Here is a 15057-nt window from a genome sequence, read left to right as displayed (position 1 = left end):
ACAATTGCTTCATATTTTTATATATTTGTTTATAGTTTCTATGATTTTATAGCAATCTCTTAACCTAGAACTAACTACAATAAAAGATATAGCCTTGTTGCTACTGTTAAACGCCATAAATTTGGGTAAGACACATAGTGACACTATATATACAACCAAATTAAATAGTGCCCAGTTCTTCACCATTCTCTTAGTTTTTATTATGTCTGATCCTATTTTTCAGCCATGGTATCAATTCATCTCATTAAGAGTCTACATTTTTAATTGGCCTTCAACTTTACCAATCATGATGTATTTTTTCCTATAGATTGGTCTCTCCTAATAACATGTCCAAAGTACAGAAGACAAAATCTTGCAGTCTTCTCTTCTAAGAGGCCCTCGGGCTGTACTTCCTCTAAGACCTAGTTGTTGGCTTTTCAGGCCGTTCACAGTACTTTCGATCTTCTTCAGAAAAACCACAACTCAAATGCACCAGTTCATCTACGGTCTTACCTTAGTTCTCAAAATAACGTACTCGCTCTTCAACACTTTAAAGAGATCTTAGGAAGCAGATTTGCCCAACGCAATGCATCTTTTGATTTCATGAATGCTGTTTCCATAATTAGGTGTCCAAATAAACTAAAATCCTTGACAACTTCGAGTTTTTCTCTATTTGTCATGATGCTGTCTATGGGTCCAGTTGTGAGGATTTGTGTTTACTTTACAATCTGTTGCATCTCTTTGATCTTCATCAGAAACTAACTCAAGCCCTCCCCATTCTCAGGAATCAAGGCTGTATCAACTGCTTGCCACTTTTTGTTAGAGAGTCTTTCCCCAGTCATACTGCTAACTAATTCTTTAGATAGGCCAGGTTTCAGACTCTTGGATCAGTTCACAGGTTGAGTAAGTATGGTGAAAGCATACAACCCTACTCAGACACACGTCTTGCTAATTTTAAGTCGTGCAATATCTCTTTGTTCTACTTAAAGTACTGCCTTTTGGTCCACGTGCAGGTTCCACATAAGCACAATGAAGTGCTCTGGAATTCCTATTCTTCTCAATATTATCCATAAGGTTTTTTATTTGTTTGTTTGTTTTGTTGTTGTTGCTTTTAATGATCATCACAGACTAATGCCTTTCCATTGTCAATAAAACACAGCTAAACATCTTTCTGGTATTATCTGCTTTCAGTCAAGATTCATCTGATATCAACAATGATAGCCATAACTTGTTCTCAATTGATTTGAATTTCTGGGCGTTTTCTGTGTCTATACTGCTAGCATTATTTTTTAATTATCTTCAACCAAGTTTTACATGCATGTGATGTTGATGATATTGTTTGATAATTTCCACATTCTGTTAGGTCACCTCTCTTTGGAATGGACATGAATATGAGTCTCTTCAAGTTGGTTTGCCAAGTAACTGTCTTTGTAATTTCCTGGTATATATTAGTGAGGGCTCCCAGTGATGCATCAGTTTGTTGAAATATTTAAATTGATATTTCATCAATTCATAGAGCCTTGTTTTTCACCATTGTCCCGTTCAGCTTGGTTTTCTTTCTGAGATATAGCTTCAATTCTTGATCATATGCTGCCTCTTGAAAGAGTTGAATGTTGACATCTTAGGCTGGGTTCTCTAGAGAAGCAAAATCAATGACTCCTGTATGTATGTGTATATAGAAAAAGATTTTTATCAAAAATGGCTCACATGTCTGTGGGGCTGGCCCCATTCCCAACTGGGTGGACCCCCAATCCCCACAAGAAGAATGAACTTCAGAGGACAGCACTGAAGGTACATCTGGGGAGAGGGGCACGTCTGATCAGAGCACAAAGGAGCAAACAAAGAGGGAAGAAACACATCCTGGCCCACCAAGCCCTGAGGTCGATATTCATGCTCAGAGCAGGCAATGCACAGAGAGGACCATCGGGCCAGTCCTTCCATGAGATACGACATCCCTCACTGAACCATAGCGCTACGTGGGACAACACTGGAGAGAGTGTGGGAATTTTGCCCTATCTGACCCCATCACACTTGGATGAAATACTAAGGGCATGCAACAGAGCAGCAAGAGGAGCAAAGCAATGAAGTCCCCATGGAACACCAAAAATAGACTTTGGGGACAGAGTGTGGCACCCCATCAGACTCTAGTGAAAAATACTCCTAACGGTCAAAAAACAGATGTGGAACTACTTCGGTTTTCCTTTTTTGTCATTGACTTTTTGTTGTTGTTATTTTGTAGTATTTTGTTTGTTTTTGTCTTCCTGTATTGTTTTGTTTGGCTTTGACTTGTTTTTGCACCTATTATTGTCTCTGCCTGTCTATCTAGATAAGATAGGCAGGATAAACAATTCATAAGAGAAAACTACAGAACCCAGGAGAGGGGAGAGGGGGTAGAAAGGAAGAGAGTGTCAATCAATCCAGGGACAAGGGAGCAAGTGAACTGAAATCAGTGGAGAGAAGGGCATAGGATGCTTAGTGGGGCTTAATCAAGGGCAATGTAACCAAGAGGGATTACTGAAACCCAAATGAAGGCTGAATGTGATAGTGAGATAAGAGGAAAATAAAACGAAATAGTAGGAGGCAAAGGACATTTATAGAGATCTAAATACAAGCATGCACATAACTAAATATATTTATATATAACAATAGGGAAATGGGTCTATGTACTTATATTTATATGTTAAGTGTTAAGGTAGCAGATGGACATTGGGCCTCTACTCAAGTACTCCCTGAACTCAAGAACATGTTGTTCTAATCATATGGCATCTGTAATGCTCACCTTCCTGACACAAGACAATCGCTGAAAACAAAATGGGTGCATAAGCAAATGTGGTGAAGAAAGTTGATGGTGCCCGGCTATCAAAAGATCTAGCGTCTGAGGTCTTGAAGATAAACAAGCAGCCATCTATGTGAGAAGCAACAAAACCCACATGGATGAAGCACACCAGCCTGTGTGATCATGAGGTGCTGATGGGATCAGTTATCAAGCATCAAAGACCCCAAACAACAACAAAAAAATCATATCACTGTGAATGAGGGGAAGTACAAAGTGGAGACCCAAAGCCCATCTGTAGACAATTGGACATCCCCTTACAGAAGGGTCACAAGGAAGAGAAGAGCCAGTTAGGGCACAGTGTAGCAATGATGAAACATACAACTTTCCTCTAGTTCCTTAATGCTTCCTCCTCCCAACTATCATGACCTTGATTCTACCTTACAAAGCTGACTAGACCAGAACATGTACACTGCTATAGATAAGAGCCCACAACACAGGGAATCCAGGACAGACAAACCCCTCAGGACCAATAATGAGAATAGAGGTACCAGGAGGGTGAGGGTAAGGCAGGGTGAGAAAGGGGGAACTGATGACAATAATTGACATATAACACTCCCCTGGGGGGACAAATAACAGAAAAGTGGGTGAAGGGAGACAGCGGACAACGTAAGTCATGAAAATAATAATAATTTATAATTTATCAAGAGTTCATGAGGGTGGACTGATTAGGGAGGGAGGAAAATGAGGAGCTGATATCAAGGGCTCAAGTAAAAAGAAAATGTTTTGAAAATGATGATGGCAACATATGTACAAATGTGGTTGACACCGTGGATGTATGTATGGATTGTGCTAAGAGCTGTAAGAGCCCCCACTAAAATGATTTAATAATAAAATAATGGCTCACAGAGTTGTTGAAGTTGAAAATTTCAGTCCAGTTAATGTCCATGGGTCAAACGTAAGCTGGAGGCTTCTTCTGAGTCCAATAGGTGCAGGGCCTAGAGAACAGGAAGCAGGAAGGTGAAGCATGAAGAAAGACCACATACTGGTGGATACCAAGCAGAATGAATCCAAGGTTGGCAGTCTGCTGGTGGTTCCTGAAATCAGCAGGCAAAATAACAGGAGGTTGACAAACAAGATGCTGGATCCAAATTTAGCAGAAGTAAGCTGGCTTCTGCACACTGTCAGTCTATACTAAGAACAGGGCACTCTTTGGAATGGAACCTCACTCGAGTGCATCAGGATTAGAACCAGGCTACCTGCTTGCCACAGAAGATCCCATCATGGAGTTAACCCCACGATGTTAGACCATATCATGGGAGTATCCTGGCCCACCCACGTTGACGTAAGACCTGACTATCACAGTTGATCTATTCTCTTTGGTAGAGTGATTATCTGTATTCTTTTTATTTTCTTTTGATACTACTGTGTCATTCAATATTTGCTCATAGAACCTTTAATATTACAACTCAGACGAGAATGCTTTTCTTCAGTCCTTTCAATGGGAGATATGCTGAGCATGTCTCCCTGTTAATTTTCTAACACCAGGTCTTTGCAAGTGTCATGGTGATGCTTTGCTTTTTCTCCTCAAGACCCTCTTTGAACTCTTCACCTCTTTCACTTCATCATTTTCCCAGTCACTTCATCTACTCAGCCATCCAGAACATAACTCAGAGTCTCTTCTGAAATATGTTCCTGTCTTTCAATGGCCTCTTGCTTTCTTCCTGTATGATTTTCTTGATGATATCCCTCAACTCATCTGATCTGTGGTCATTAGAGTCCAATGAAGCAAATCTCTTATTAAAGATGGTTCTAAATATGGGTGATACATACTCAAGATCATTTTGGGCTCTTGTGATTTTTATAATTTTTTTCTTCAGCTTTGACCTGAACTTGCATAAGAGCAATTGATGGTCTGTTCCATAGCCATCTCCTAGCCTAGTTGTGACTGGTGATACTGAGCTTTTCCATTATCTACATTATCCTACAGATGTAGTCAATTGGATTCCTGTGCATTTCATCTGGGAAGATGATATGTGGATAGATACCATTTCTGTTGTTGAAAAGAAAAGGTATTTGCAATGAAGAATTTATTGCTATCGTGCAATCTCCACATTTTTTCTAAATCCAAGGCCATGTTTCCCAATGATTCGTATTTTCTCTTTGTTTCCAATTTTCCCATTACAATTGCCAATGACTTTCAATACATGATGTTCACATGTCTGATCAATTTCAGGCTGAAGGACTTGGTAGAATTATTCAGGCCCTCCATAATTGACCTTAGTGATTGGTCATAAATTCGAGAAGTAGTTATAATGATTGATCTTTCTTGTAGGCATATAGATGTTACTCTAGAACAGGGCATCAGCAAATTGCAGCTCTGACAACATGTGCAGCTTTGGGTATGTACATGTGACTCTGAAGTAAAATTGAAAATGAAATAAAACTCAAAGTTTACTTTTTAGACAATGGTGTTTTCATTTATTTGTAGAAATATATTTATGGCTCTTGAATAATTTTTAAATTGTTGTGAGGGATAGGATTGGCTCTTCCATCTCAAAAGTTTGCCAACCCCTGATGTAGAACATTCAACATTGCATTTCAAGACAGATTTTGATATGTTCTTGTAGATGATGGTATGACACATTTACTTTCAAACTTCTATGTACGTGACTGCTTTAGTTTCCTATAGCTGCTGTCAGGAAATAGACACCCATGGGCAGCGTTAAAGAACAGCCATTGCTTTCTGACCAGACGAGAGACTAGAATTCTGAATCAGGGGATTGGCTCCATGCTTCTCTTTAGTTCCTGGCGGTTGGTAATCTTTGGCCTCCATCTGTTACCAACAGATTGTCATATCTCATCTGTCTTTGTGTGACTCCATTTTTCTGATTTTCTTCCCTTTTATAAAATCATTCAAAAGGAATTGGGATTGGAGCCAATCCTATATGAATGACCTCATTGAACTCACTGATAACAAAAGAAAATCCCTACTTCCGAACAAGGCCACATTCACCGGGACAGAGGTTAGGACTCCGGTATACTCTCTAGTCACTCGCTCACTGCCATCAAGTGGATGCCAACTCAACGTGGCCACCTGATCAGACGGGGCAGAGCTGCCCCCATGAGCTTCTGAGACTGCAACTCTTCATGGGAGTAGAAAGCCCTGTCTTTTTCTTGTGGGGTGGCTGGTGGTGCTGACCTTGAGGCTAGCCGCCCCATGTGAATCCCTATGTCACCACTATGTCAACATACCTTGGGGGAGGACACCATTTACCTTCGACCAGTAACCTTGAAAATTGCTCTTTTCTCTTCTTGGCGTTCTCTAAATACACAGATGATCTTCTAAGGAGAACCATCTAAAGGATCATGTAAGTAATAAATCAGTATTATAGACTGAATTATAGCCCCCCTCCCCCCAAAACATGTGTGGTGAATCCTAACCACTGTGGTGGCCTCAGCGGGTGACACAATGGGCTGCAGACCAAAGGCAGTTGGAGCCACAGCTGCTCCCAGGGAGAAAGAGGAGCTTTTCCACTCTGATAGGGATTTACAGCCTAGAAAGCCCACAGGGGCAGTTTTACTCTGTGCTGAGGGACCCCGGTAAGGTAGACTCCCCTGGATGGCAGTGAGTTTATTCCCGTGGTTATAATCCTATACAGGAATCTGTTTCTTTGTTATGTTAAAGAAGTAGTATTCCTATAGGGTCTGCCTTAAATCAATCTCTTTTGAGGTACAAAATAGCAAAATACACAAGAGCACAAATGCAGTGGGAGGGTAAGACTCATGCCAAGGGATTGCCAAGAAACCTAGGATTCAAAACTGGAAAGCCAAAAGGATCTTCATTCAGAGCAGACAGTGAGCCTTCCCTAGAAATGGCACCCTGAGTACAGGCTTCCAACCTGTGAGAAAATTTATTTCTCTTGTTGGAAGCACCCACTTTTGTGACAGCAGTCATAGATCACTCAGACAATCAGAAAGTGGATGGAAAGCCCAGGACCTGGCCCTAAAGCGCTGGGAAGATGGAGCTTTTTACACGTGCTCTCTACAGGTAAACTGCAAGCTGGTGCCTAGGGTGTGAGCAGACAGCTGGCCGCCAGCAAGCCTGCTGCATCTCTGACTGTCAGGTGCACCATCTGCAAAGGGAAAACATCTGGTTTCGCTTTACACAGGCCCCTGGGGCTTTTAGTCCATGAAAATACATGTCAGCCTCCAGAAACGCCAGGGGAATTCTGCATTCAAAAGCACTTCTATGGGTTGATTGTGTGAAATGAAAATTTAAAAAAAGAAACAACAGAAAGTGGAATGCTCCAGCCACTGTCAGCACGGAGTGTGATCCGGTGCAGCATGCGCTTACAGAAGGTTCTTTCCCCAAAGTTTCACATTCCAAATGCAATACGCAGGTGAAAGCTTTGCTTGCTTTCTCTCCCCAAGACTTTTCTAGGGGAGGCTGAACTAAGATGAATCAAACAGATGACAACCCCATATCACATTTTCAGCTGGAAAAAAACAAAGAAAGTGGACGAAAATGAAAGCTCCTGACACAACCCAATCAGTCGATTCACCTCTCTCTACCCAGCTGGGCCATAAATGCCGGCTGCTCTGCTTCAGCAGAAACAGAGGGTCTGTCTCAAGCCTCTGCAGGGAGCCAAGCGAGATGAGAATCGGGTCCCTGAGAAAAGAGCCGATTGTTTGGAAGTCTGCAAGGAAGGGGACTCCGAGTTCTCCAAACGCAATAGCTGCTGACCATCAGATTTTCAGCTATCAAAGGGCCACTGTTAAGGAGTTAAACCTCATCCCACAAGAGGTCCTGGGTGACATGTGATGGGAATAGAAATGCTTCTGTACACTTCCTTCCTTAAACTATTCCAGAGAAAATAACTCAGGCTGGCAAAAAGAGAGCCATGGAGAAGCAGGGAAAGGTTAACTGCCCCCTGCTTGCGAAAGTCATTGAAACCCTGCAGAAACAGGGAGAGCAAATAATAGGGTCACGGGCAGCCATGCCCATCAGCAACTGAAACATTAGGGAGAGTGTGAAGTTGCATCCATAAGAGAATTTCTTATTAAAATTCTTTAAAGGCACATGATTTCTATGTCTCGGGAGGGAGCATGACTTTGTTTAAATGCACACACACACGCACAGAGGGAAAGAGAAAGATTCATGGTTTCCAGAATTCCAAATGACTTACACTGAATTTTTATAGAACAGATGACATCAGAGGGCTGTGTATCAGACAGCATCTGAGGGAGCACAGGAAGGTCTCACTGATGCACCCCCAACTCATGTTCCAGAACGTTTCCAAAACTGAGACACGCTAACCGCTGACAGAAACACTCATTGTCCACTCACTTCACCCCGTATCGTGGAAATTATCACACCATCCCCAGTGCTGTTTCTGCGAAATTATTTCCCCACAATTCAAGGAAAATGAAGTTGTCGGTGAAGTTGTTTAATGAATACTGAGAAGTAATGTGAACAGAACTCTCTCTCTCTCTCTCTCTCTCTCTCTCTCTCTCTCTCTCACACACACACACACGCACACACACACACACACACACACACACACACACACACCAGTGGCTCCTTTTAAGAAGGCCAGGCTTTGTCTGAGATCCTTCCTGGGGTTTGGCCTCACACCGAGAAGGCCACACTCAGGGCAGGAGAAACTGTTCGCAGAATATTTGCTGATCACACTGCTACACAGGGCAAAAACCTTTGGAAGAAGAAACCTGGAAGAACAAAAATCACAAACATGCTTTGAAACAGCGAATTCTGCGTCTGGGTGACCGTGTGTTTGAACATGCCGTGGACAACGTGGTCAGCTGTGCCACCTTCCAGGATGTGCCCAGAAAGTCCTCCAGTACAAACTCTACCCTTAAAAGTCTCCTCCAAAAACCACATGATATCTCGCCATTTTCAGTTTAGCAGCAGATGTCCATTTCCCAGATACAGAGAGGGTGGTTTGCCTGCCCAAAGCTCATTCCCCCATTAAAGTCGCTTATCTGAAGGAGATCTAGGATGGAAATAGTTGGGTGATAGTGTAGGGCCAGGACAGGGTCAGGGGAGTCTGGAGCAAAGTATGCTTAGGATTCACAATGGGGGGGGGGGGGGCTATGCGAACCCCCTGCAGGTCAGTCATGGGGTGAACAGGTATCATTAGGGACTGGGAGGAAACAGCCTGATCCACAACTGATCTTGGAAATGACACCTGTCCAGATATAACTCCTTTTTCTGTGTGTGGGGTCACTGCCAGGAGAGGAGTCAACTTGACAGCAGTGAACATGAACAGTACAGACTCTATTTCTACATCATTATTATTTCCTCCCAGGTATCTTGATGCAGTGGCGTTAACATAACTATGAATATGCTCACATGATAAGGAGCACATCACACATTTAGGAGAAACATTCTCTGGGCCACTCTAGGAATAAACTAGAACAAGCTTAGGAGTGCAACAACATTAACAAAGACAAGTGGAGGTAGAAGAGATGTTTAGGGAAGTGGTCTAAGAATTCTTCACATTTAGGGAACTATGAACTGCTTTGGGGAAGAAGATAAAAAGCAATGCGCCCTCTCCTCAGGGGTGTGTGGGAGGGGAGCTCATATCTGCAATGTTTCTATGTGCTGCAGACTATTTTTGAAGATCCGCAGACCTCTGACGCTCTTTAGATCGCGGATAGGTCCACCCATTTTAAAATGAGGACGGAGGGAGCAATAATAATAGGTAGTAAAATATATGATAGCAAAAGAGCAGATCTAGATTTGAGCAGCCAATGTTGCAGCAGAGCAAGGCCAGTTCCATTCCCTTGGTTCCTCAAACAATTCTTTCTATTTCTTTGAGAATTATTAAAATAAACTTCTAGTCTTTTTCTTAATGTCCCATTTTAGTACTGAGGGGAGTAGGTAAACCATTTATATTATATCGGTTGATTGAAAAGTTGATGGCCAAAGATTGTTGATCCAGTATCTTAATGTCATGAGATTGATGGAGGGGTCACCAAGGGTGGGGGGGAAAGGGAGAACAGTATACTTAATGCCAAGGGCACTTGAGTTATTGGAGAATTTCGCATTAGATCAATTGCTACAGAGTCAACTCCAAGTCTTGGCAAAACCATGACTGAATTTTTGGAAACAGATGACCGGGCTTGTCTTCTGAGACACCTCCATGTGGACTTGAACCTACACTTTTTGGGTTAGCAGTTGAATGTGTTAACCATTTGCGACTCCAGGAAGCAACTTGGTAGATAAAATTATTACTCAAAACCACTCAACTACTACCCAAACTCCAAAAGGTCTTGATAGTTGAGGGTTCAACTTGGAAATCCTCCTTAGTAAAGTTGCATTCAGCTGAGAGGGTGCCCCTGAAATCTGCACGGAGGCCATTCAAGTGGAGTCATTCAAACTCCCCCATGCATCCAGGGGGAACGACTCTGCCAGTTCTTCCTCAGCTGCTGAGGTGAGGCCCTGCCCTGAGGTGAGGCCTCTGCTCCCTGGCTGGTGATCATCTAAGAGCCTGATGCCTGCACTTTCCCTAAGACTTCTGAGCCTCCATGGAAAAACCAAGATGATCTCAGAATAACCTGGGTTAAAGCTGTCCGCTCATTGTAAAGAATAAGCCTACTTTCTGCAATTTACTGGACTTGGGAGCCAAATCAGATTTGGAATTTAACACAGGACTCCTAACAGGTGACTGCGCTGGAGAAAAGAAAAAATATCTTTGCAGGAAGATGGAACAAGTACAACTTTGGAAATTGGGGCAAAGGCTGAGCATGACCACACTGGGTGGCCCGGAATGGTCTGACCTAGTAGCGGGACCTCCCCTCCTTGGAAGGGGCCCGGGCAGGGCCCCAGGGACCGGCATTCTTGTTCCTGCTGCCTCTCCCATTGGGCAATGACCACAGCACCACAGATGATGACCAGTCTGGGACAGATTCGCATTCTACATACTGGCTGTATTTTTTTTAATTATGTAACTTGTGTTCTACATTTTCCTAGAATCTTTGTCTCTCTAAGGACTAGTCCTTGCTCTTGCAGTTAAGGGGGACGTAGCATCCAAAAATATTAATGGACAGTAACTTATGGTTTGTTCCACTAGCCAAGTGATAAAGCTATTACATGCTCAGAAATCCAATGAGCACCCACCCAAGTTCCTGCTTCATTGCCGAAAGATGCAAGCTGGGGCCCTTCTCAAGCAACAACTCACACTTCAGGCTTGCATTTCAAGGGGATTCATTAGTCAGTGGAGGGAGGTGGTGAGGAGATGGATTTGGCTCCTTTACAGCTCAAAGGGTTTGCTCTGATTTGGAAAGAGCAGCAGCTCATGTTCTGAAGAGAAAGGGGAAGTAGGGGACAAAGTTCTCAGTTGAACACTAATGAGAAATGAATAAGATGAAATTGCTTCCAAAAGATGTACAGCCAACGCAGGAGGAGCACGTTCGGGTATGCACTGCCGGTTAGAACAAGGTCACGTCCAGGAGCAGGCAGAAGGGATCAATGGAATGCACTCTTTACAAGTGTCCGGGCAGCTCGCATCAAAAGGTTCTATTCCCCAAATCCAAAAAGTAATGTGCCCATGACAACAAAGTGATACGTGTATTAAAAACCAACAAAAATGTGTGTGTTAAAATGTTGAGGCATTTTGCATTTTGATCTCTGGCTCCCATAGAGGTGAATGTGGCTGGAACGGACGCCTAATTGATGTAAGTTGTCTTTCATAGAAACTACAGTGTGTCTTCCTGGTGTACAAGGGAAGGCTGTGATTCAGCACCAACTCAGTGGTACCTGGCCACCACCATCTGAAGGAGAAAGAACAAAAGTGACAAAAATAAATAAATTCCTGAACTTCAACTGCTTGGAACCCCCATGATGAAAGGAACACGATTGGCATTGAGCACTGGAGTCGCTTCTCAGAAGTTGCCTTCCCTTATTTGCTCCCCTGGTGTGCCTCACAGCTGTCCTCAAGTGGCTGGTGACTCCCCGAGCCCTGTGAGGTGGCGACATGCCTCTGGAAGACAGCGAAGCCCTGCAGGCCTAGGGAGATGCTGTCTTTCCCACATGTTTCTGCTGAGATGATGAGTATTCACAGCATGACATTCTGAGGCGAAATTATATAAAAGCAATTTTGCTTAGTGCTATTTCTGGTCTTCGAATGAGTCACTCAGTGCCTTCTGAAGTATTTGCATTGCTAATGAGGTCTTTCCATGCACAGTACAACAAGAATTCTTCATCATTCTCTTGGGCTGGGGAATAAAGAAATTGCTGTTTCATTCTTAAGTACATTCTCAAGGGGTAGAGACAACTAGGAGGAAGGACCAACTGTTTCTGCTGGGCGAGTTACTTTGCCCACAAAGCCAACCTCTCAGAAAACCCTGACTCAGTGCTTCCAGAATCCCTCACATCCCTCTCAGAAAAGGTTGGATGCTTCAAAAACATGCGCCCATTAGCAGCCACCTTCCTGATCATCCACCGTCTGCACAAAATTTTGTGAATTGCATCATGTCTCCCCAGAGGCTGTGCTACATTTCCACATGGCCATTTTCCCTCTCTGCTACTCTGCTACTCTGTCTCTTTTCATTTCTAAGGTGGTATGCAGATTGGACTAGGAACCACCACATTCAGGTATGAGCTCATGCCAACTTAACTGGTAACATCTTCAAAGACCCTATTTGCAAATCCTGTCATGGTCTTGGGTACCAGGATGTATGACGTCAGTATATTCTGGAACAGTGGTTCTCAACCTATGGATTGCAACCCCTTTGGGGGTCAAACAACCCTTTCCACATATTTCTAATGGTCTTAGTAACCGAGACACTGCTCCTCTATCCGTCTCCAGGTGGGTCTGCCCACATGCAGATATGCCCACATACAAGTACCTGACGTGAAGACTGTTACCCATGCTACACCATGCTTCAAGACAAAATTTCATTTATTTGTCATTAGAAATAAATATTTCACAATATATAATTATATATGGTTTTTGTGATTCATCACTATGCTTTCATTATGTTCAATTTGCAATAATGAAAATATATCCTGCATATCAGATATTTATATTATGACTCTTAACTATAGCAAAGTTACAGTTATGAAGTAGCAACTAAAATAATGTTATGGTTGGAGGGTCACCACAACATGAGGCACTGTCTTAAGGGTCATGGCATTAGGAAGGTTGAGAACTGCTGCTCTAGGAAAACCAACTCAAATCCAGTGCAATCAGGGGGGTCCTGGTTCAGAGTCCCTATAGAATAGAGCTGTTTGACTCCCTCAATGCATGAATACCTTCTTTTATTAAATTGGAACTCTATGATGCTCACTCTCCCGACACAACGGCTGGAGCCAAAGTGGGTGAACAAGTAAATGTGGTGAAGAAAGCTGATGGTGCCCGGCTATCAAAAGAGATAGTGACTGGGGTCTTAAAGGCTTGAAGATAAACAAGCGGCCATCTAGCTCAGAAGCAACAAAGTCCACATGGAAGAACACACCAGCCTGTGTGATCGAGTGGTCCCAAAGGGATCAGTTACCAGGCATCAAAGAACAAAAAATCATATCATTGACTGCACACCTCCATGATAGGATCGCTGAAGACAAATGGGTGCATAAGCAAATGTGGTGAAGAAAGCTGATGGTGCCCGGCTATCAAAAGAGATAGTGTCTGGGGTCTTAAAGGCTTGAAGGTGAACAAGCGGCCATCTAGCTCAGAAGCAAATAAGCCCACATGGAAGAAGCACACCGGCCAGTGCGATCACGAGGTGCCCAAGGGACCAGGTATAAGGCATCATGCAATAAAAAATATATATATAAGTGTGTGTATGTATGTGTATATATGTGTATATGTATATATGTATGTATATATATGTATATATATATCATATTAAATGAAGGGGGAAGTGCAGAGTGGAGACCCAAGGCCCAAGTGTCGACCAATGGAGATCCCCTCATAGAGGGGTTTAGGAGAGGAGATGGGTTAATTAGGGTGTGAGGTAGTATCGATGAAGAACACAGCTTTCCCCCAGATCCTGGATGCTTCCTCCCCCCAACTACCATGATCCGAATTCTACCTTGCAGGGCTGGATAGGACAGAGGCTGTACACTGGTGCATATGAGGGTTGGAGGTACAGGGAATCCAGGGTGGATGATACCTTCAGGACCAAGGGTGTGAGGGACGATGCTGGGAGAGTGGAGGGTGAGTGGGTTGGAAAGGGGGAACTGATTACAAGGATCCACATGTGACCTCTTCCCTGGGAGAGGAACAGCAGAGAAGGGGGGAAGGGAGACTCCGGATAGGGCAAGATATGACAAAATAACGATGTATAAATTACCAAGGGCATATGAGGGAGGGGGGAATGGGGAGGGAGGGGGGGAAAAAAGAGGACCTGATGCAAGGGGCTTAAGTGGAGAGCAAATGCCTTGAGAATGATTGGGGCAGGGAATGTATGGATGTGCTTTATACAATTGATGTATGTATATGTATGGATTGTGGTAAGAGTTGTATGAGTCCCTAATAAAATGTAAAAGAAGAAGAAAAAAAAAGATAAAATCACATGGCATAAAATTTAAAAAAAGATATAGCACCTGGGGTCTTAAAGGCTTGAAGGTTAACAAGCGGCCATCTGTCTCAGAAGCAACAAAGCCCACATTGGAGAAGCACACCAGCTTGTGTGATCATGAGACGTCAAAGGGATGAGGTTCCAGGCATCAAAGAACAAAAAAAATCAAATCATTGTGAATGAGGGGAAGTACAGATTGGGGACCCAAGACCCATCTGTAGGCAACTGGGTCATGGAGGAGATGAACCAGTCAGGGTGCAGTGTAGCAATGATGAAACATACTTTTCTCTAGTTCCTAAACGCTTCCTCCTGTCCCCCTACCCCCTCTATCATGATTCCAATTCTACCTTATAAGTCTGGCTAGACCAGAGGATGTACACTGGTACAGAGAGGAACTGGAAACACAGGGGATTCAGGACAGATAAACCCCTCAGGACCAGTGCTGAGAGTGGTGATACTGGGAGGGTGGAGGGAGAGTGGGTTGGAAAGGGGGAACTGATTACAAGGATTTACATATAACCTCCTCCTTGGGTGATGGACAACAGAAAAGTGGGTGAAGGGAGAAGTCAGACAGTATAAGATATGACAAAATAATAATAATTTATAAATTATCAAGGGTTCATGAGGGAGGGGGAGCAGGAAGGGAGGGGGAAAATAAGGAGCTGATATCAAGGGTTCAAGTAGAAAGCAAATATTTTGAGACTGATGATGGCAACAAATGTACAAATGTGCTTGACAAAATGGATATATACAGCCAT

This window comes from Tenrec ecaudatus, chromosome 2, assembly GCF_050624435.1.
Source record: "Tenrec ecaudatus isolate mTenEca1 chromosome 2, mTenEca1.hap1, whole genome shotgun sequence".
NCBI lineage: Eukaryota > Metazoa > Chordata > Mammalia > Afrosoricida > Tenrecidae > Tenrec > Tenrec ecaudatus.
This window is presented reverse-complemented; position numbering follows the sequence as displayed.